The sequence below is a fragment of the Sceloporus undulatus genome, chromosome 5, assembly GCF_019175285.1.
Source record: "Sceloporus undulatus isolate JIND9_A2432 ecotype Alabama chromosome 5, SceUnd_v1.1, whole genome shotgun sequence".
Lineage (NCBI taxonomy): Eukaryota > Metazoa > Chordata > Lepidosauria > Squamata > Phrynosomatidae > Sceloporus > Sceloporus undulatus.
The window spans coordinates 161794445-161817116 of NC_056526.1; the positions used below are offsets into that span (position 1 = coordinate 161794445).

At 37.9% G+C, this 22672-nt stretch overlaps 1 long non-coding RNA gene across 1 annotated transcript in view; it reads left to right on the forward strand.

Moving 5' to 3' along the window:
• The first annotated feature begins 21692 nt into the window (after positions 1 to 21692).
• LOC121932170 overlaps positions 21693 to 22672 on the forward strand; it is a 4360-nt gene continuing 3380 nt past the window's right edge. The window contains exon 1 of the long non-coding RNA XR_006104281.1: positions 21693 to 21793. This is a non-coding gene — a long non-coding RNA (uncharacterized LOC121932170). The remainder of the gene's footprint in view (positions 21794 to 22672) is intronic.

Here is a 22672-nt window from a genome sequence, read left to right on the forward strand (position 1 = left end):
TGTCATATTGAGAATGGGGCAAAGTTGTTTTCTAGTTCCAGAAATTAGGGCATGGAGCAATGGATTTAAAGTACAGGAAAATAATTCCACCTCAGCATTAGGAAGAGTTTCCTGATGGTAAGAGCTGTTTGATAGTGGAAAATGCTGCTTTGGAGAGTGGTAGCATTTCCTTCTTTGGATGTTTTTTAAAATAAAGGCTGGATGTCCATCTGCCAATGCTTTGACTGTGTATTTCTCCATTGCAGGGGGTTGGACTGGATGGCCCTTGACAGACCTTGTGGTCTTTTCCAATCCTATGATTCTATGATTCCATTTCTAGGATTTAAGAGACTCAAATTTGAGATTCTCAAGTTTAAATGTCTATGTCTTTGAAGGAGCAGCAATAACATTACAAGTTGTAATAATGTTCTTTTAATTGCATTATTTAAACACACATTTAAAATTATTTTTCTTTAGGTTCTTGTATAATTAATTTCCAGAATTGAACTTTTTGCAAATAGTTAGCAGGTTATTAATGGATAATAGAAATGCATTATTTATTACCTTCAGCTTAATTGAAATTGTATGGAGTTCTTGTAAATATATGCAACATTCTACTTTGTATCCTACATCCAAAGACAAAGCAATTAGCAATTGGACTATATAATAATGACCAAGGCCATTGTCATCTATGGAATGTGACAGCTAAAAAAAGTAAAAATGAAACCAAAAACACTTCAGAGTATGCAAAGAGTATATGCAGGTCAGTTAGCACTGAGGTTCAAACTACTCCAATTTAAATAACTGATTGGTGCCAATATTTTATATTAGCTGAAGTTTTTAGACAATTTTGAAGGATATGTGAACATAGACTAGATTTTATGATACAGAAATATGTGGGGCAAACTGGTACCTGTTTGCTCAATGCTCATTTTGGAATGTTCATTTGGATGATCATTTTGGAATAAATATTGTCTTCAATACAAAGGAATTGCCACTCTCAAATGCCTTGTAGTAATGTTTGGCTTTAAAAAAAAGTTAAACAGCCAAGCCTTCAGTTTGGTTTGATGTGATTATTTCAGCATGGGCTCTTGGACTATAATCCCATCAGCTCTGGGATGCAAACTAACATGCTATTAGGTAAAGGATGAATGCAGGATTATCTACCCTAAGAGGCTCTGCTATAATTATATGAAATCAAAAAAGAGACAGAGAATATTCACACTGAAAGACTGTTTCAAAGGTAATTATAAGCATACAAAAGTTACATTGAACCAGGAAACAAGAAAAGGGGGGAGGGAGGAGCATAAGAAATACTTTTTATTCAATAAATTCCTCCTCCACCTTGATATTTTGGGGTGTGTTTGTAGTAAACTAGGACTGTCCTGAATAATTTCAGTTTTAGGGCAAATATGTGCAATTTTGATTGAGTAGTAATTTACTCTGAAAACTTATTTTGTTCACTGAATAATTTAACACTGTACAATAGATCTACATGCACACTTCATTCTCTCTTGGTCTAACATTGTCTACTATTATTCTATCCTGAGGATAACAAATTTAAAAAGTTTTATTTATTTCTAAAACTTATACCTCATCTTTTAAAAGCAGGTTACAAAGAAAGAAAACACAAGCAAACTTTCAACAATGTGTCAGCACTACTAAGAAAAGTTTTATGTTTAAAGTGACCAAATTAGTTACCACCGTTAGTGCCAGCCACACTTTGAAATCATGATAATGAATAAGTGCATTTCTGAATGTTGTTTTTGGGCTAAATGAGCGTGTAAAAGGTTACTCTAGTTATCTATAATTATCTGAAAACATAATAAGAAGGTGACTATGTTAACATCAGAAAACAGGGGAAAAAATCGGAGGAAAACACAAACCTGTGGGTTATTTCTGAATGTCATAATGAAGTTTTTCAGTTCAGCAGTATGATATTCACTCTGAGCCTTTATGCATTTCAACATTTCTTCTTTATTGAACCAATGTATGCCATTATTTTCCATGCCATTTTCTCTTTCTGCCCATTTTGTATGAATCAGATAAATGATCCTAGCCAACTAAGAATCATGCAGCAGATGGGTCAACACCACAATTTTATGTAGCCAGTCAAGGTTGATTATATGGGTGTCTCTATGGACAAATGAAGAAGCCAAAAGTCCTTTTCAGATAACAAATGCTTGCACAATGGAAATGTGTGTAATTGTGCCTGATGGGTTTGAAGTGGGTGTGTCTTCCCACCTATCTCTTGAATCCAAGGAGGTAATGATTCCTCATCATTTGTCAGATAACCTGTCTCTATCTGGAGTTACCTCTAGTCACTTTCTGGTTACTCAGGCTTCCAAGTCATAGATAAATATCAACACTGTTCTTAAGATTCCTTAAGCATGGGAATTTAATAGAATTTGTAATGGAAGAATAGACATGTAGTTTTATATCTCTCTCTTTGTATTACTCTACAACGTAATAATATAAAATTCTACATTTCTTGGGAGGATCATTGTACATTAATTTGTTTTCATAGCAGAGCTTGAAAGTTAGAACAAACAGTGACAAGTCAAGTAAATAGGTGGAACTGCCTAGCAGCTGATATGCAGTAGCATAGTAGCTCTGAATTTGGAAATTGAATCATAGATAGTGGTCACTAATAGGCCTATATGGTCAGCCCTATGAATCCACTGATTTTATAACCACAGATTCAGCCATCCATGGCTTGAAAATATTCAAAAATAATATAAATTCCAATTGTTTTTGTCATTTTATATAAGGGGCACCCTTTCAGTATGCCATTGTACTTAATGGGACTTGAGCATGCACAGATTTTGCGATCCGTGGGGAATCCTGGAACCAAACCCCAGCGGCTATCAAGGGCCTACTTACTATATCTCTGCTAATGATGATGGCTATATATGATCTCCTGATTCAGGTCCTATACTACCTTATATCAGCTGCTATGAACTTGCAATCATCATCTCTTGCTTGTGGGATTCCCAGAGTCATCTGATTGGTGTTTTTGGAAAAGAGGATGCTGTATTAGATGTACTGCTGGTCTATTCCATTGTGGTTTACCTTATACATTTTTGTGTGTGTGTTGCAAAGTGTTCACAAAAAACAAAAACAGAAACAAAATCTCAAACCACTGAATAGATTTAGCTCAGTGTGTTGTTGCCTTCAAGTCATTTCAAATTTATGAGGTTTTCTGAGGCTGAGAGTGTGTGACTTGCCCAAAGTCACCCAGTGAGTTTCCATGGCCAAGTAGGGATTCAAACCCTGCTCTCCAGATTCAAAGAACTATGCCAGTTTAAATATCACTGGTTAAATATCTTCAGTCATGGAATCAGCATGAATCCAAAGAAATGTCCTTGTACTTATGACATACAGTATTAACAAGAATATTATATTTCCCCCCAGCAGATACTATGCAGATAACTCTGCAACAGCAAAGAACTGCATTCATGATCGTTATTGTAATGGGACTATTCCTTTCAATTAAAAGCTTTGCCATCTGTTCAACTGACTAATTAACAATACAAAGATAGCACATTTCAGTTATATCAGTAAAAAGAGGAGGGAAATGTTTGTTTTTTTCAAACCAGAAAACTTGCTTAGGTATGAGATCATTTTAGTAAGGCAATAGTTTGTATACCACCTTGTGGTAGAACATTTAAAGACTAAATTGGAGATAAGATGCATAAACCTACAACAGCTTTAAGAAACTCAATTTAACATCATAAAACCTTCCCACTTTTCACAGGGCACTTGAAATTTATGTTTCAGACTGAAATCCTGTATTCATATTGTAGTAAGTCTTGCCAGCTTACTCAGACAAGGATTACTGTAGGGGTAAGATGACTACAGAACTGTAGTCTAGCTTGCTTTAACCAGTGATGGTTTGTGTGGAGACTATCACACTAGGGCCAATTCCACAACAATCATGCTATTGGAAAATAACAGAAGCATAGAGCTATAGTGATCTATAGTTCTTCACAGTTCTTTATAACAAAATAAAAGAGAAACAAAAACACAATCATGTTCCACATACAAAAGCTGATTGCTGTTAGTATATAGTGCTTGGATGTTTCACATATATGTCATTATCATGCTTCTTGCTCATGGCTAAAAAATATGATTCCATTCCAAAGAGAATAAAATAAAAATTCGATCTTTAACAACATGATATATATCTGGTTCAAATAAAATTGTGCCCCATACCTCAAAACAAGACAGCAATCAACTCTGACAATAACAATGAGAGTGAACTGCTTGTGCCAAAGTGTGATATGGGAAAAGGTCCCAATAGCACTCCAAGACAGCGTAAATGCATCATTATTATCGTCTGTGCCTTCGCAATATCATGAATGAAGTGCTGTTGGTAAACCATTCATGGTGTTTCCTCATTAATAAGAAGTTACAGGACAATCCCAGGTAATTTCATTGGAGAGGTACTGGATGAGCACAATGTCATGTTAAAAAATGTTTGTGTTATCATGCTATAATAACAGGAGCATTCTGTTTTTCTCCTGTTTCATAACCCTGTATGATAATCTCCTGTGTTTCCAAATATGTAACTCAAAGCATATTAAAGATGTGCTAATTAAAGACCCTACCCACCATCTTGGAACTCTTTCTATTTTTATTGTTTACTAAGAGCTGCAGAAGATGGACAGGAAAAAGCAACTGGATCTTGGGTTTTCCGAAAGTGGTTGATACCCTGCTGCCCACATTACCTGCTCCTAAAATCGGCCAAACACCCATGGGCTGTCTGTTACCATATGGTGTCAGGCCACTCTGTAGGGGTTTTTTTGGGGTTACCTCTCCATGATGCATATGCACCATCACACAAAGACATGCCTGTGACCAAATTACCTCCCTCTTCCCAACCAGATGCCATTCCTTTGGATGCCCACCTGTATGACCAATCAAACAGTCCAACCTGCTATGCACTACCTATAAAGTGCATCCATACATCAATGTACCCTATGATACACTGACAAAATACAATCATGGAGTACCCCCTTCATCATGTATGGGAAGGGGGGGAGTTTCCATGATTGTGCTTTGCCAATCATATTCCCTTCACCCAATGCCCCTCTATTGGATAGTCTTGTTGGTGTATGTTGTAATTAGAACCATTGCATTAATGACAAACATGGTTTTGCTTTCCCTCAGTCCCATCATGGTGCTGTGCTGTTTATATGCTGGTGCCATGATGCTTTGTTTAGCTTTCCCCTGAGTTTCACTGTGTGTGTGTCGTCTACACAGCCAGGCTTAAAAGCCAGTTTATTTGGACAGTGAAGACTGTCTTTGAAGAAATGAAACCACACCAGGTCCTATCTAGGTTCTATCTAGGCATCTGAATATCCTATTTTCAATTAAGTGACTGGATTTCAACATGCTTATTTCTTAGTATGTATGCAAGACAATGCCACACATTGAACTGGAGTGTTCTGAAGTTGCAACATCTGAAACATACAGTATCCTATTGAGCTTCTGTTGTGAAGCTCAATAAGAAGGGAGGAACAATATTCTACACTCTTCCTGCAGGAAGTGTTCTTCGAAAATTATTCTGCTTCCACTGTGAGAAATAGGACGGAATGTATTCAGACAAGATCCAATGCTGGTCTAAATTTTCCACCCAGTAAGGGATGTGTTTTAGGGAAGGGACTGGTGTAGAACCTGTGGATAAAGAGCCTCCCCCACAATACTTCCTCCTTGCTCCCTCTTTAATGTTTAAATGTTTAAAGTTTGACATTGGACAGATAAGTTGTGTTGGTTTTCCAGATGGGTGGGAAATATTTTTTCAAGGTCAAAATATTGGGAAAATATTTTCCAATATCTTTGAATATTCTTTCCATCTCTACCATTATGACTAAAGAGGTGTCAGACTATTGCTGATGGGACACTTTTATTTTCTGTTCAATTGTTTAAGATTTCTATCCCTTCTTGGATAGGGCATGGGAGAGATGGAGTAGTCTGGGGGTTACAATTCACCACCTTGATCGTTTGTTTGTGCATGTGTAGGAGCTGCCAGTTTCAGCCACTGTGAAAAATTATTGGTGGGGGTCTGTTGTTGGTTAGTTGATGGGAAGCTGTATATTCCTTTGGCTGAAGAAAGCAGAGGACACTTCCCTAATCTTTACTTTTCGGGGGGTGAATGAATTTGACTCATTTAGTAAGAAACCTCTTCAGGCAACAGTTATCAAGCTTTCAGCACCTCATTAGTCAGCTGAGGTTCCATTGGATGATTCATTTAAAGAATTACAAGAGTTCATGGGGACCTTGTATCTGCATGCAGAATTGTGGTAGTGCCCTGAATTATTTCTAGTAATCGTAGCCCTAAGGAGACTACATCTACCTACCTATAGGATTAGTGTTCTGGTGGAGATGAGAAAGAATATGGCTGTGTGGAACAAATCCTCTAGGACATTAAAGACTTTTTTTTTAACATATTGGGATTGTCAACTTTTAAAAGCACAATTGAAGCTCAGTGTGAATGTTTCATGGTGGCTGTGGTTTGGGTGTTTCTTTTATAACAGTTTACACAGCAGTGGCCTCAGGGATGGAGGGAGATTGGATTAACCAGAGAATTTCATTGTACAGTTGTACAATTGTACTATTCTTTTAATATAACAACAACAACAACAACAACAACAACAACTTACTTCCCAGATTCGTTCCCAATTGTTGAGCAAGTATTCTTGTAATTTCCTCTCTACCATTCAAACTAAGACCAGAAACATAAAATGCAGGCCTATGACTAACATCTTCAATTTTTTTTCTCCTGTTTGCCTGATGAAGAAGCCAGTGTGACTTTGAAAGCTTGCAACATGTAATTGTACGTTTTGGTTGGCCCAATTAAGGAATCATTGTTTGGGTGATTTTAAACTGTTTTAACCTGTTTAAATTGCTGAATTGTTTTATATACTTTTATATTCTCCAAATTGTCCTCTACTACTGACATTTTAAATTATTCAAATTGTTTAAAAGTAAATTTAAATTGTTTAAAGCTTTAATCTTTATGTTTTCCTGTGATCTTATGAGAGCAGAATATAAATATTTTAATATATAAGTACTGCATTACATCTTTAATGGTGTTTGTGCATTATATCTCCACCTGTAGCAACCTAGGCCTGTTACAGACTGCCAAAATAAAGCTGCTTTGGGTCTCTTTGGAGGTATGCTATTTAAATGATGCATGGGTCCTAAGAGTCCGGAGGTCGCGCCAAAGCCACACTCCATTCCTAAGCACCGGAGTGCAGCTTTTGGTGCAGCTTCCAGATTCTTAGGATGCACGCATCATTTAAACAGCATACCTCCAAAGAGACCCGAAGCAGCTTTATTTTGGCAGTCTGTAACAGGCCCTAGTTTCTGTTTATACTGCTAACATAGGGTTAGAAACTTGTAGGAGTAATTTTCTGCTGATGGAGGAGTTTTAATAGAAAAATAACTGGCAGGTGAAAGAGTAATCCTTTTTCATTGTGTTTCCTTTCTAACACAAATAATCTGCTCTTGTAGGTGGAAATTGCACAAATCTGCAATGCAATATATTTCAGTTGCAACATGTAAGTGTTGTGTTTGCCATTTTTCAAATTAAGATAAAATAAATATTTTGAGATATTAGATTGATATATTATGTAGGCCATACTCATGTAACTTCTTCACTTGTCTACATAAATATTTTATACATGCTATCAGTCATTTCTTTTCTTGCATAGAATTTGCTTTTATTGGCCATTCATTGCTGTTGGGTTTATATAATTCCTCCCAGATTTTGTCACAATCCTTTTTTCAATTGAAGGCTTTTTATTTTATTTTACTGCTGTAAGAGTTTTAGGATTAACACTCACTAATGCAATCTTTCTTGGAGAGTTGCTGCATTCTTATTCCTTAGTCATGCCTTGTGGTTTTGTACACAGATAAAATAATCTTGATTGATCTGTGACCTTCAAAAATGTGATCTACACACTCCACCTAACTTCTAACCTCAAATGCTGGCATTTAGCTAGTTGGAAAGACAGGATGGAGTTAATATTCTTGCTCTATCAGTGTATCAAAGAGTAATTGTTTTCCTTATCTTTTGGCAGAACTCATTCCAGCCTTTAATAAACTGAACAGCAGGATGCTAATAAAAGAAATCACTTCTACCAAAAGCATTTTAAGGATGGAAGAAGAAACATGCTTTATTCTGAAGTTCTATTGAGTCAAGTGTCCAATCAAATGTATCTGGGACAACCACAAGCAGCAAATTGGCACTATGACACCCTCCTGTTCATGTCCCCCACAACTGATGTACAAAGTCATACTGCCTCTGATACTAAACAAAATATATAGCCATCTTAACTATCAACTGTTTAATAGCTTTATCCTCCATTAATCTGTGTAATTTTCTTTAAAATCCATTATGGTTGGCAAATCCACTTTCTCAACATCATGTGTAATTTTATATATTTCTGTCATGTCTCCCCTGACTCATTTCTTCCCAACCCTGAAAACTAAACAGTTCCTAAGATAATTTCCTCATAGAGTTGCTCCAATCCATTCAACAACGAGATGACCATGTTTGCTCTTTGCAATCTATCTCCCCGGCTTGTGTTCTAAATAATTTAGTGTCATCAAAATTAAGTCACTAGCTTCAATATCATTTATTAATAAGTCATAATACGGTCCCAATAACTAATCCATAATACTAAATCCCTATAAATACTAATCCCTATAAAATTCTTCCATGGTGAGAACTGTATCCCTATGTACTGTATTCTCATCTTTAACTGGTTTTCAATCCATTAAAAAACTATTTATCTCAGGGGTGGGAATCATGTGATCCCTGAGATTTTGCTGAACTGCAACTGCCAGGATTACTCAGAATGAAAATCTTTGTGTAGTTTATTCTTGCATGTGAGGATGAATAATTCCCTTGGTCTCCATCCCAATATGGAAAGGAAAAAAGTCTCCACAGTATCACCCAGTATTTACATATCCCAAAATATTTTAGGAAATAATTCTGCACATAAAGTTCAGGTGAGCCTTTTCAGTATAAAAATTTGGGCTTTTGTGCAAAATATTACTATAACTAAAATACATGTTGTATTTTTGTGTAAAAATATCTGATTTATTAATTATTATTTATTTATTTATTTGCAAATGTACAGTTGTATTTCTGTGCAGAATTATTTCCCAAAGTACTTTAGAATATTCAAACACTGGGCAAAAACTCTGCAAAAGTTTTGCTTGATATTATTCTTAACTAGATTTCTTAATTGTTGGAAAATAGATTTTTGGCACAAAATAAATAATGTTGAATTGGTCGTGCTGTATTTCAGTAGGGCAGGGCTATTATGAGTTGCTCTTTGTATTTATTCCATCTGTACAATTTCAGTTTAAGACCCCCCAAAAAACCAGATTTTTGATTTTGCACAATCCTTTCTGAAATGTCCTTGTAATTTGGTGGATCCCCCCCCCCCCGAAAATGCAAACAATCACTATCTCTCATAATTTGCAAAATAAATAAATAAAATAAAAATGCACAGGAGTCTTTGGTGAGGTATTTTATAAAAATTCCTTTGTAGTCAGAGAAGAAAAATGTAAATAACATTTTCTTATATAACCCCCTCCCCTCCCCACACAAACATCTTATCTCATACAAGGCAATCATTTGGATCCAATCCAGGAATACAAGGCAATCACCTACTGAACATTAGATTGCTTTGTCAGAGATTCACTTTGTGAATATTATCTCCTACACAGAAAAGGTTGCTTTCTATGGAAAAATGCTGTTTTCTGCTCTGAAAATGCTGCTTTGTATGTAAAGATGCTGTTTCCTGTCTAATGTTGTTTCCTGCACAGAAAATGCTGTTTCTTGTAGAAAAAAAAGGTGCATTTTGTACATAAAAAGTCCTGAAATGCTAAGTTTCTCCAATTGAGGATTCTCTAGATTCTTTATATCCCACAAAATGACCTTCTGGGCCTATACAGACAGACAGGATACAATGGACTGACTCCAGTTCTGACATAGTTCAGTCCCTGGGTTGGTACAGCAATGGGCAGATGTTCACATGCCCATTCAGATTACCACTGCGTGGTGGAACTACTATCACTGCACACTCTTTACCTGCCACCATTGTTGGGTTCACTCCAAAGGTTCCCACTGTGGTCCATAAAGGCAAAAATTGGACATCTGGCTACACCAATGTGGCCAGGTGCCGGCTGGCAATGGCACGGGCCTTCTGAGCAGATTGGTGGTGCAACAGATAAGGGGTGGTCTGCAAACAACCAGTCTAAGGGCTCTTTTTGCCAGGGTCAGTCCAGGACTGCTGGATAGGATTCTGGAATAACCAATTCCAGCCCAAAGTTAGTGGCCTACATCATCCATACCAGGATGAAGCCAGGCCAGGGTGAACACAGGCCATTTGGCTCATCTGGAGAGCCAAAGAATCAGCACTCTTTCAATTTATGGGAAAGAAAACCATGAAAAAGTTATCTGTTGGTTAAGAATAATAAATAATAATTGCAGTTGATAGCTAAACCTAATATGAAATGAATACAAAACTGCCCTTTTGAAGAACTCTCCCAAAAACCTGCCTTATACCATTCTTCTTTCCACTCACAAGTTTCCCTCAGTCTCCTCTAACTTTCATCTAACTCTCTTCTAATTCTTCTAACTGTCCCCCTAAACCTCCTCTTCCAATTAACATTTTCAATTGACTCTACCTGCCTGGCTGCAGGCACCATTTCTTCACACAGTCACACATCATATTCCTTTTTGGTCAATAATTTTTCTACTCACATTATACCTGGAGAGTTCATTTTAAATTAGTAAGGCATTGCTTCACAGAATCTGTCAAGTAATAAATGCGGTTATTTAATTGTTTTCTCATGCTTTATTGCTGTAGAGGACTAACAAAGCTATTAGGAAATCTTTACCTATTTACTGAGATTGGTATTAATTAATGGATGATCTTCTGAAAAAGAATGAGTACTTTAATATTTCAGTCAAGTTTATTCTATTTATATGCACTTAAATCTGCATTAGAAATAATAGGATTTGGATTTGCTCATCAAGGGAATTATAAAGCCTTTTGTATATAGTAAGGTATGATGCTCCTTTTGTGTGCCTGTCAGAAAACAATTCAGGATCCAGCAAATGCTTTGGGAGGATAGCTAGTTAGATGCATGAAAAGGTTATTGGCAGTTTCTACATGCCATCCAATAACTCTGCTTTCTCAACCTTATTTAAGACTTAATTTAAAGACGCATTACCACTCCTCACTGATGGTAAGTAGCTCTAAACCTGCTCACTCAAACATATGACAGAGGGAGTGGAGATTGGGGTCACAGTCACTCCATTCCTAGTCTTATTTATTTAACAAATCCTGTCTTTCTCCCAATATAGGAATCCAAGGAGAATTACAATATTATAAATAAAATATAGTTAATGAAAATACAAACGCTAAAAAAATAAAAAAATGCATTGATTTGAAACTGTTTATAAGAGGTAGTTAAAACAGAAAAATAGTAATGATAAAAAATACAGCACATGCCAATTAAAAGACCTTCTGCAAAGGACAGTTTGTAGTTAACATATTGGATAAACAAACAAATAATAAAAAAAATAGATCTTCTGCTCTCAATGGTAAGATAGCAAAGTGGAGGCCAACCTAACTTCCCATGGGAGGGAATTCCACAGCTTGGGAGCAATCACTGAAAAAGCTGTCTGCCATGTCCTCTCCACCTGCCTGTCAGGGTGGTAAGACTAAGAGAAAGCTCTTCCATGAGGAACTTAAAATTCAGGCAGGCATGTATTGAAAGATACAGCTCCATTCATACTCCAGAAGAAGAAACATACTTTGTTTATTTAATTTATTTTAAAATGTTCATAGTTTTTCTACATAATAATGACTACTGATACCTCTTCCATGAGTTCATATCTACAGATATTATTTCAAGTGGAATGGACCTCTATGTTAACCTTCTGAAGGAATAAGGTCCAGCACTGGGATAGCTCTTGTCCAATTCAGAGCAGTTGCTGGAGAAATAGAAGTGAAATCAAGAGTGGATTGACTATCAGCATGGTGGAGGATCAACTGGTAGTCCCTGTTAGCGTGACACTATATTTTAGAGCAATATATCTGTTTACGTTACAGCTGTGGGAGGAACAGAAGTTCAGTCAAGACTGAATTGCTATTTCTGTGGTGGTGAATTCTTCAGCCACTCTTGGCTAGTGCTGTGGGAATTACCCTTTCGTTTCCCCTGCAGCCTTCTATGCCATCTGAAAGCCTGATGGCTTCTGTCCATGTGGAGCAGACTTTTGGGATTATCACAGGTTAGGGGATTATCCCATAATAGTTCCATTAAAGAGGGGTTGTGACAGGTCAATGAGTCCCTATCTGCATAGACCAAATAAAACAGCCTCCCCTGTACTCTTGGCAGGAAAATCAGATGATACATGACCAAATCCCTGGTTCTAGTGCAAACAGACAAGATGACACATGGCCATTCAGCACCAGACCTGAGGTATAACCTCTCTTAAGACACATTTTAAACATTTACTTTTTACCCTGGATCTTCCTGGAAGATTCAAAGCCCTCTGATGCCAGGCCTCTCTTCTAATGCCTGCCGCCTAACATGTCCCCCACTGTTTCCAGTCACTCATTCTGAGGTCAGAAAGAGGTGCCCAGCCATGTGATTGAGACTGGATGCCTCCTTTTGGCTATAGAGCAAAGAAACTCACAGCAGCACAATTAGATGACTGGTGATGGAATAGAGGGCCTTTGTAAAAGGGGAGGATCTGGGCAGCTCTAAGGTCAGGGTATTGCGGTCTACTCTTTGTTCTATTAAATCTTGTCTTTCCTATGTATCTATTTATTTACCCATACATTTATTTAATATGTTCCCTTTCTGCTGGCTTGGAATATAAGACTTTTTACAAAGGCTAACACAAGATAGTCAGAAAAGCCTGATAATCCAAAAGTTAAAACACAATTAAACAAATCACTAAAATAAAACATTATTAAAACTTAAATCATTGAGCTCATTCATTGATGACAGCTCTCCTTTTAGAAGTTTATCTCATTTCTCTTTTAAACAGTTCTGCCACCTGAATCTGGGGACAATATATATATGTGTGTGTTACTGTTGAGGAAAAATATGAAGACAGTAAGATCACTCTGTATAATGAAAATGAGTGTTTTTATGATTGGGAAACATGAGATAAAAATTTATTTTATTTTATTTTACTTTGGTTTTTTTTTTTTATATCCCTCCTTTCTCCCAGTATAGGATCCAAGGCAGCATACAATATTTTAAAATCCCAATACAATTTAAAAACTCTTAATGTAAAATTAAAACACGATGAAATGAAATGAAATTTAAAAAGACAAATTGAAAAGTGTTAAAAACAGCATTACAAACGAGTTAAACATTAAGAGATCCTTAAAACATAAACCAGATCAAGTCTCCCTTATTCAATATGCCTGGGACCAGAAGTGTTTTAGAGATCAGATTTTTTTGATAATGAGATATCTTAGAGCTGGGACCCAAGCCTAAACACAAAATTCATATAATAATAATAATAATAATATTTATTTGTATACCGCCCTCTGGCAAACCAATCCGGGCGGTTAACAACAGTAAAATATAAAATATGACAATTAAAAACACTTTATCCCTCCCCCCCTTAAGACAGTATTAAACAATATAACATATTAAAAACACAATACAAGCATAAAACCAGCAGTTAAAACTAAAAACCCTGATATCCCTCTGTTGATCCTCAACCATCACTAAGATGGGGCCACGGGAGGAATGAGGGAATCAGGGAACCTGGGAACCTGGGCCGGGATGGTTAATCTGGAAAGGCCTGCCGGAAGAGATCCGTCTTGACCGCTTTTTTAAAGCTGTCTAATGATGTTATCTGACGGATCTCATCCGGCAGGTCGTTCCAGAGTTTGGGGGCGACAGCAGAGAACGCCCTCTGGGAGGTTGCCGCAAGCCTAGATTTTAGAGGCTGCAGTAAGTTCCTCCCAGAGGACCGGAGAGTGCGGGGAGGATTGTACGGGAGGAGGCAGTCTCTAAGATAGTTTGGACCCAAGCCATTTAGGGCTTTAAAGGTGATAACCAACACCTTGTACTGGGCCCGGAAGCTGATAGGCAGCCAGTGGAGGGACCTCAAAACCGGAGTAATGTGGTCCCTCCTAGATGTACCTGACACAAGCCTGGCTGCCATGTTTTGAACCAGTTGTAATTTCCGAGTCAAGCACAGGGGTAGCCCCATGTAGAGTGCATTACATATATGTTTCATATACAACTTATGCACATATCCTGAAGGTAATTTTATACAATTTTTAAAATAATTTTGTGCACAGAAAAAGTATGTATACTTTGAACCATCAGAAAACGAAGGTGTCACTATCTCCACCACCCAGGAAGAATGTTTCGGGTTTTGGAGTGTTTCAATTTTCAAAGTTCTGGATAAGAGAGCCTCAACTTGTTAAATAAAATGCAAACATGTAAAATAAAAACAGTTCATCCAAATTAAATGACTTACCTGCTGCAATTAAAATCCTTTCCCACCACAGTTTTGGACCTGCTGCAGCTTTTGACTTGCTGAAGTTTCCAAACAGCTTCCTAAGACAGCATCACATATAGTGTGTTACAGTAAGCCAAATGGAATGTAACCAAGGTATGTGTTATCATAGCCAGACTGCAAGGAATGACCATAGCTGGTACACCCATTTTAGTTGTACAAATGCACTCCTGACCATGGATGAAACCAGTTCACCCAGTCCCAGATCTGAGTCCAGTAGATTGCTCAAACTACTGGGGATATAGGAACACTGGGAGATGTAATCAACTATTGACATCTGCAGTTCAGCTACTCATCCTAATTTATCTAATTGGCAGCACTTACAATCAATATTATCATAATGCTAAATTTATAGGAAAATGTGCGTCAGTGCCTATTTATGCTATGGGTGAATGAAAATGATTGTACAGTATTAGATCTATGTGTGCAAATTTGCCATCTTATACAACAGGAATAAGTTACTGTACCTATTGAAGCATGCCTTATATTCATGAGGAAATGAATACCTTTGCAATCCCCACCCCCCACCCCAAGATAATAATCAAAAGATGAACAAATGGAAGGGAATGCATCTGAGATATTCCTCCCTGGTGTCTCTATTTATTTTCAGTCAGCCATGGTAGTTTTAATTCAACAGGAAAAACAGCTAGTGGCATAAATCAGAACAATTTTATTTATTGGAGAGCCTTAGGTCATCCTTAGATGATTCTTGTTTTTTATTATACCTGTTTGTGATCTGACTTTCACTAACCAAGTCAGAAAGTCATTTTTCTCTTTGGCTATTCTGATCTTCCAGCTGGTGATTTTGAAGTGGTCCTTTCCAAGACAACTTACTTTTATGAAGGACAGATTTCCATATTCGCTAGGAGGAAGCTTTTCTATGACCTTGTATTCCTCTCTGTTAAAATGCCAGTTCACATAACATGCTGGAGAGTTACATTAAATAAGCAGCACACATCATCTTTTCCCACTCTGCCAATCTTTGGCTCATCCACAAATCTTTTCAGCAGTAATTTTTGTATCTTCTTCCAGATCACTGATAACTGCTATTTACTCTAGAGGGGGAAATTTTTGCTATAGTTTTAAAGCTCATTCCTGGTCTCTTTGATAACCTCTAAGCTTCAGTGCTTGGGAGGCACCTAGGAATTGACTGTTAAGCAGATATTATCTGATTCACATGACAGCAGGGCACAGATATGATTATCACAGGGGAAAAATATGTCTTGCTGATTATTACACAAAAATGAAAAACATTTTATTGTTACAATGGAAAAAATTAACTTGAAACTTTTCTTTAAAACTTAAATTCATTCTTTCTTTTGGTAATGATGCTGTAATTTAGCAGCATAATTTGCACATTCCAGAACAAACATTGCCCAAGGGACATTGCTTCTATTTGTGTCTTGAACCTATGATTTTAAATTTTATCATTTATATGTTTTAACTAATTAATGTTTTGCATGTTTTAATTAGCATCATTTATAAGAAATGGCATAGAATTATTATTTTTTTGATGATGATGATATTTCTCAAAACTCATCCCCATTACATTCAGATGAGAGCTTATATGATTGAACTGAAGCTGTGTTGCAATTTTTAAGAAGACGTTTTAGCTGAGAGAATTCCCGAGATTTTAATTTTATCAGCCCCATCTCTAGAAAAAGAAGTCCATTTTGCAGAATTTTCTTCTTAAACTTCAATGGTGCAAGCGTCTAGGGGTCACAGTTTAGCAGTGGTCAGACTTTATATTATAACATGAGACCAAAATAGAGTGAATTGGGCCAGATGTGTTTCATATTGATTCTGGAAATTTTCTCCAAAAATAAAGCTCAAATTTAATTAAGAACAGAACTCAATGAAACATCTTGCCACAGTACAAAACAAAGATTAGTTCCATACAGTAGCCTCTCAGGCTACAAAGCAGAGTTCACTTTTGTCCAACAGCTGATCATCCTTTAAATAACTTTTTATCCATTATCTATATTGCTGACTGGAGATAGCAACAGATTAGGCCTATGTTACCTCATCTGGTCTTCAGGCTAGAGTTTGTCCACTTCTGAGTTAGCCTTATACTGTCTGGTCTGACTAGAAGCAGGTCCTTCCTGGAAGTAGACTTATGAAAAATCAACTGATGACACGTGGGTCAAAACTCAGATCTCCACATGAAATGTTTGTGTTCAGTAGCTAAATTATGGTCTGTCTTTGGTATGACAACTTATTCCATCACAGCTCACCCACATGTTGTCTTATCCCCATCCTCCACCTGTCTTTTTCTTTCTCTACCCAGATGACCAAATGGCTAGGACAAACACTCCCTTTCACATCCCTCAATTGCAGTCTCCTCCCCAGTCCTCCTTCAAATGCAAAATCTATCTCTTTTCCTTCTGTCTGCTACCCTAATTTTTTCTCTCTGCTGTAATCTCCCCTGATTTCCAAACCTTTTCTTATTTGCCCACTCCCCTCAGCTCTCCTTCTATAATACCATCTTGCTTCTATCCGCCATTGCCCTTTGTCCTTTGCCTTTCTCCTTGTCCTTTCACCAATCAGCTACTCTCACTTTTCAGTTCACTTTCTCTTCACTTTCTCTTTTACTGTTTCTCACTTTCTTCCACTTTCTATAACTTACTTCTATTCTCTTTTCCACCCTCTTTTCCACTGTTCATACTCCCACCTTCAAAAACCCAGAAAATCGGCTTTCTTTTATTTCGCTTTCCTTCAAAGAACCCCTCTTCCCCTCCCATTTTCCTTCCCTGGGAATGGGGGAAATGTATCACAAAAAAAAGAAAAGAAAAAGAATCTTTGTTAATTGTTATAAGGTGTTTTCTTGCTCTCCACAACTCTCATTTAATGTCCAAAATAATACTATGGTGACTACTACAAAAGATCTATACAACCCTATCCTCTAACTTTCTAACAATGGCCTGTTACAGACTGCCAAAATAAAGCTGCTTCGGGTCTCTTTGGAGGTATGCTGTTTAAATGATGCATAGATCCTAAGAATCCGGAAGCTGTACCAAAGCTGCACTCCAGTGCTTAGGAATGGAGTGTGGCTTTGGCACAACCTCCGGACTCTTAGGACCCATGCATCATTTAAATAGCATACCTCCAAAGAGACCCGAAGCAGCTTTATTTTGGCAGTCTGTAACAGGCCTATATTAAAAAAAAATGGCATGATGCTCTGTGGTTCCTGTCCTGCAGCCTGTAAGTCTTGTCCCCTCCACATCTCCCAAGTCCTTATCTGCTGCAGATTAGAACCCCTTTCAAGCCCCTCTTCTCTCTTCCCCAAGAGGAGAATAATGATATTGATCCTTATATTCCTGTTTGGGCGATCACTGGGACAACTACTGCAACCAAATGCCCTGCTGTCACTGCCAGAAGTTACAATGTAGTGTTTTGAGTGTGGAACTAAGTCTCCAGGAGATGAGGCATGGAATCCCCAGTTGGCCATGGAAACCCACTGGATGACCTTAGGCGAGTCATTCTCTCTTATAGAATCATAGAATCACAGAGTTGTAAGAGACCACAAGGGCCATCCAGTCCAACCTCCTGCCACACAGGAAATCTCAATAAAAGCATCCCTGACAAATGGCCATCCAGCCTCTGTTTAAAGACCTCCAAGGAAGGAGACTCCACTACACTCCAAGGGAGTGTGTTCCACTGTCCAACAGCCCTTACTGTCAGGAAGTTCCTCCTAATGTTGAAGTGGAATCTCTTTTCCTGGAGCTTGCATCCATTGTTCCGGGTCCTAGTCTCTGGAGCAGCAGAAAACAAGCTTGCTCCCGCCTCAATATTATATCCCTTCAAGTATTTAAACAGGGCTATCATATCACCTCTTAACCTTCTCTTCTCCAGGCTAAACATCCCCAGCTCCCTAAGTTCTTCCTCATAGGACATGATTTCCAGATCCTTCACCATTTTAGTCGCCCTCCTTTTTTTCAACTTCCTTTTTAAATTGTGGTGCCCAGAACTGAACACAATATTCCAGGTGGGGCCTTACCAGAGCAGAATAGAGTAGCACTATTTCTTCCCTTGATCTAGATACTATACGTCTATTGATGCATCCTAAAATTGCATTGACCTTGTTAGCAATGAAAATCCCCCCCCCAAACAAATCTTTTCAAGAAAATCTTATAACATCTTGGGCAATTATTTTATACCTCTGAATGTATAAAAAGCATTTCACTTTGCCAATAAGAAATTTTGAAAAATATTATTAATTACTCCTCTTTCATTTTAATAGATGGAAAGGGGAGTAATCAAACATTATGATAACTTTTTATACATTCATCTAAAAGTGTGTAGATGCAGAAATTCACAGATTAAGCTGTTTTTAAATCTGAGTATGAAGAGTCTAAATACACTGGCTGCCAAAATAACACAATTTTTGCTAAATTCAAATTGATAAAGTAATCCATTCAGTATGAAATCAATGGCTTTCATGGATGTATTCACAGTCTTTGTGGGGCTTTGGGGCTATGTGGCTGTATTCTGGAAAAGTTTATTCCTTACATTTCACTAACATCTGTGGCCGGCATCTTCAGAGAATGCTGGCATGGGAGTGAGTGGGGACACACACATACTGTGTGATCCTTGGTTGAGAGGATGTGATTTATATGTTAATCTCTCTGTTGGTCTGTATTGAATGGCAAGGCCTCAGGGTGTCTCTTAAGAGTCACACAGTGTGTGTGTGTGTGTGTGTGTGTGTGTGTGTGTGTACACCACTTTCATCCTTGTCAGCATTCTCTGAAGATGCCAGCCACAGGTGCTGGAGAAACATTAGGAATAAACTCTTCCCGAACACAGCCACGTAGTCTGAAAATCCCACAAAGAACTATGAATCAATTCAGAATCTAGTGATCCATAAGATCTATGCAGCTGTTATAAAAGCATATTCTAGCAACACACAAAGAACACTAGCCATTACCCCAGTTCCATCACTCTTCTCCTGTGTAAAGGACGAGATCTAGCTAGGAGAGCTTCTCAGAGCTATAGATGATCTTTATGCAATAAAGAAACAAAAATATCAGGGTCCCCACTATCATGTTCAGATTTGTTTCCCCCATGTGAGAAGACTGACAGAACTGGGAATAATAATAATAATAATAATAATAATAATAATAATAATAATAATAATAGGTTTTATTTATATACCGTCCAATCACTGGGAATCCGAGCGGTTTACAATAGAGGGGATAACAGACAGTTCCCTGCCCACAGGCTTACAATCTAAAAGACATGACAGAAAAGGAGAAGGGAATGGTGAGGGGGGAGGGAATCAGGTCCAGCATTCTTCTCTCCCTCTGAGGCCTGGACCAAGGCAGATGGACCGGAGGGAGGGCTCTTCTTCTTCAGGCTAGCCCCTAATGGAACTGGGCCAGCCTACTCTCTCCCTCAGAGGCCGAAAGATGACAGTTAGGGAGGGAGGAGCCTCTTTCTTCAGGCCAGCCCCTGATGGAATGAAGTGGTGAGGCTAAATTTGTGTATTTATTGAGCATGGTTTGATAAACTGATAGGACTATATTTGTAGGAAGCCACAGGACTTTCTGGATTATATTAAAAATGTTCTTTTAAGTTTTTGTAAACTAAATCTTTGCAAATTAAGCTGATTGACAGCGGTTTGAGGGGATAATTATGAACCATTTACAAGTGTAATATTCAGCATTGTGAAGTGTTTCTTCGTAGACGACAGCCAAGAGTGTTAAAAAGAATTCACTAAAGATTGTTGTTGCACAGATATTATATATTACATTCTTAGACAGATGGAGAAAGGAAGTATTAGCTAGGGAAATGAGAACTGTCTTATTTATTAGTAGCTGTGAACTGAAAAGGATGTGTAATAAATGTACAGAAAGTGCAAAAGTCTCTCTACACACACACACACACACACAGAACTCCTCATAACCATCAGTCCAACATCAACAGCAGAACTAGCTAGTAACTCATTTTGATTTTAATGAATTATTGGTTCCTTCCTGCAATATTCTGCTGGAATGGTATTATTTTCCTCTTTAATGACCAGGACTTTTCAGTGGAACATAGCACAATATATGTTCTGAGACAGCCATAGTCATGATACCATAGAAAGGATTGTTTTGAATTAGAACAAATGTTATAATCAGCATCTATGGGTAACCTGCATGAAGTGGCTTACTAATACCATTCAACATATGCAGAGTTGGCTGTCATTCTTCTACTCTCCTCGGGGGGGGGGGGGGGGAATCCCATATTGGTGCTGCTGCTTTAAGGAATGGTTGACAATGGTAATTTTTTGTAGTAGACATCAACTAGATTACCGCACTACACTCTTATAGCACTGTTATTCTACTTTAACTGCTCTGGCTGCCTATTGTTGTATTCTGGGATCTGCAGTTTAAGGAGTGGCATTTAGAATTCCTAGCCAGAGAGCTCTTAGACCTCACGGAACTACAAACCTCAGAATGCAACATAAGGAAGACAGAGCAATAAAAGTGGAATAGCAGCACTATAACAGTGTAGTGCAGTAATGTGGCAGGATAACATAATCTCTCATACTTATATATCACAACCACACCAAGTGTCACAATGACCACAGGGTTCTTTTTCCCTTATGATGGTCTTATGATTCCTTTAACCCAGAAACATCTCTTTAACCCTTGAGATGTCTACCAGTCCCAATTCTTTTCCCAATAAACTCCCTTAATAAGTGACTCCCAGTATCCTTATTTTTTGTGTTTTATTGTTTTGGTAGCATGCTTATGATGTTTTTGATTATAAATTAATTCAAGCCACTCTTCTGTAAACAAGAAGGGATATGAGCTTTATTTACAGCAGATCTTAAGTTTGTATCATTTTACAATTGATTAGTAAATCATTTGGTGGCATTATATACAGCTCTTCCCTTGCTACAAACTATTTCCTTTTCCAAGTTCCCTCACTGACTGTTTCCATTTTAACCTGTTTTCTCATTGTCTTAGAACAAGTCCTTATAATGCCTCCTCATCAGCACTATGAATCCTGGCTCAAATCCCAATTATCATTCCCACAGAACAAGGCAGTTATGAGCCACCCTGAACTGTTTTTTTTAAACTCTTCAATGACACACTGATTTCACTTTTCCACTTGCTCTTCTTCTTTTATAATCTCTCTTTAGGCATTCCTCACCTTTGCCGCCAGCCTGACTCTGACTGGCTGTTGAGGAAACTCCACTCTGCCAATGATTCGCCACACCAAGAATTTATCGCATTTGAAAAAGTAGGCCAACAGCCAGTATGAAAAGCTGGCTTCCAGCTAGCATGAGAAGCCGACTTTTAACTGGCTTAGGGGCGTGGCATGCACACGATGCACACCCAGAAGCTGGCTCCGCACCACCCAGCTGTCCACATGGCAGCTAGATTCAGGGTGTTCCAGTGGTGCAATGTTTATATGCTACAGGAGCGCTGTAAAGCAATGGAGGGGTGGGAAAAGCAAGCTTTTTGCCAGCTCAAAAAGGAGAGCCATTTTGCCACTTCTTTTTGAGCTGGCAAAAAGGCAAACTGGGGCTGTGGCATGCAGTTGCATCAGCCCCCATCCGGCATTCTCAGGAGCAACTTCAAGCCGCCCCTTTGGGATGATCTGTTTCATGTAAGCTTATGTTACAATGTGTTTTGTCCAGTTAATCTCAAAGGTTCTACAAGATCCCTTTGCATATTGATAGTTGATGCTTGTCTCAGAACTCCACACTAAGAATAAGTAATTTTTTGGGTGCTAAACTTTTTGTGTAGTTACTGTAAGCACATGCACTACATCACTGGCTCAAAGAATTATGTATTCTACTGAAGGAAGACCTCCTACTTCAGATGACATCAGTAGAAAATTGTGGTTGCAGCTCCATGAATCTGAAAATAGTTCTACTGTGGTCCCTCCACATTTGCTGGGGTTAGGGGTGAAGGACCCCTGTGAATGTGGAAAAAATGCAAATTGAAAACACTGTTTTTTTTAACCTAAGAGAACACCTCTCTAGGAATCTCTAGCTCCTCCAGTGGAACTCTGTGGTCAACATTTGCTAGACATTGATCATAGAACCAAACTGGAGGCCCTACAAATATATATATATATATATATATATATATATATATATATATATATATATAT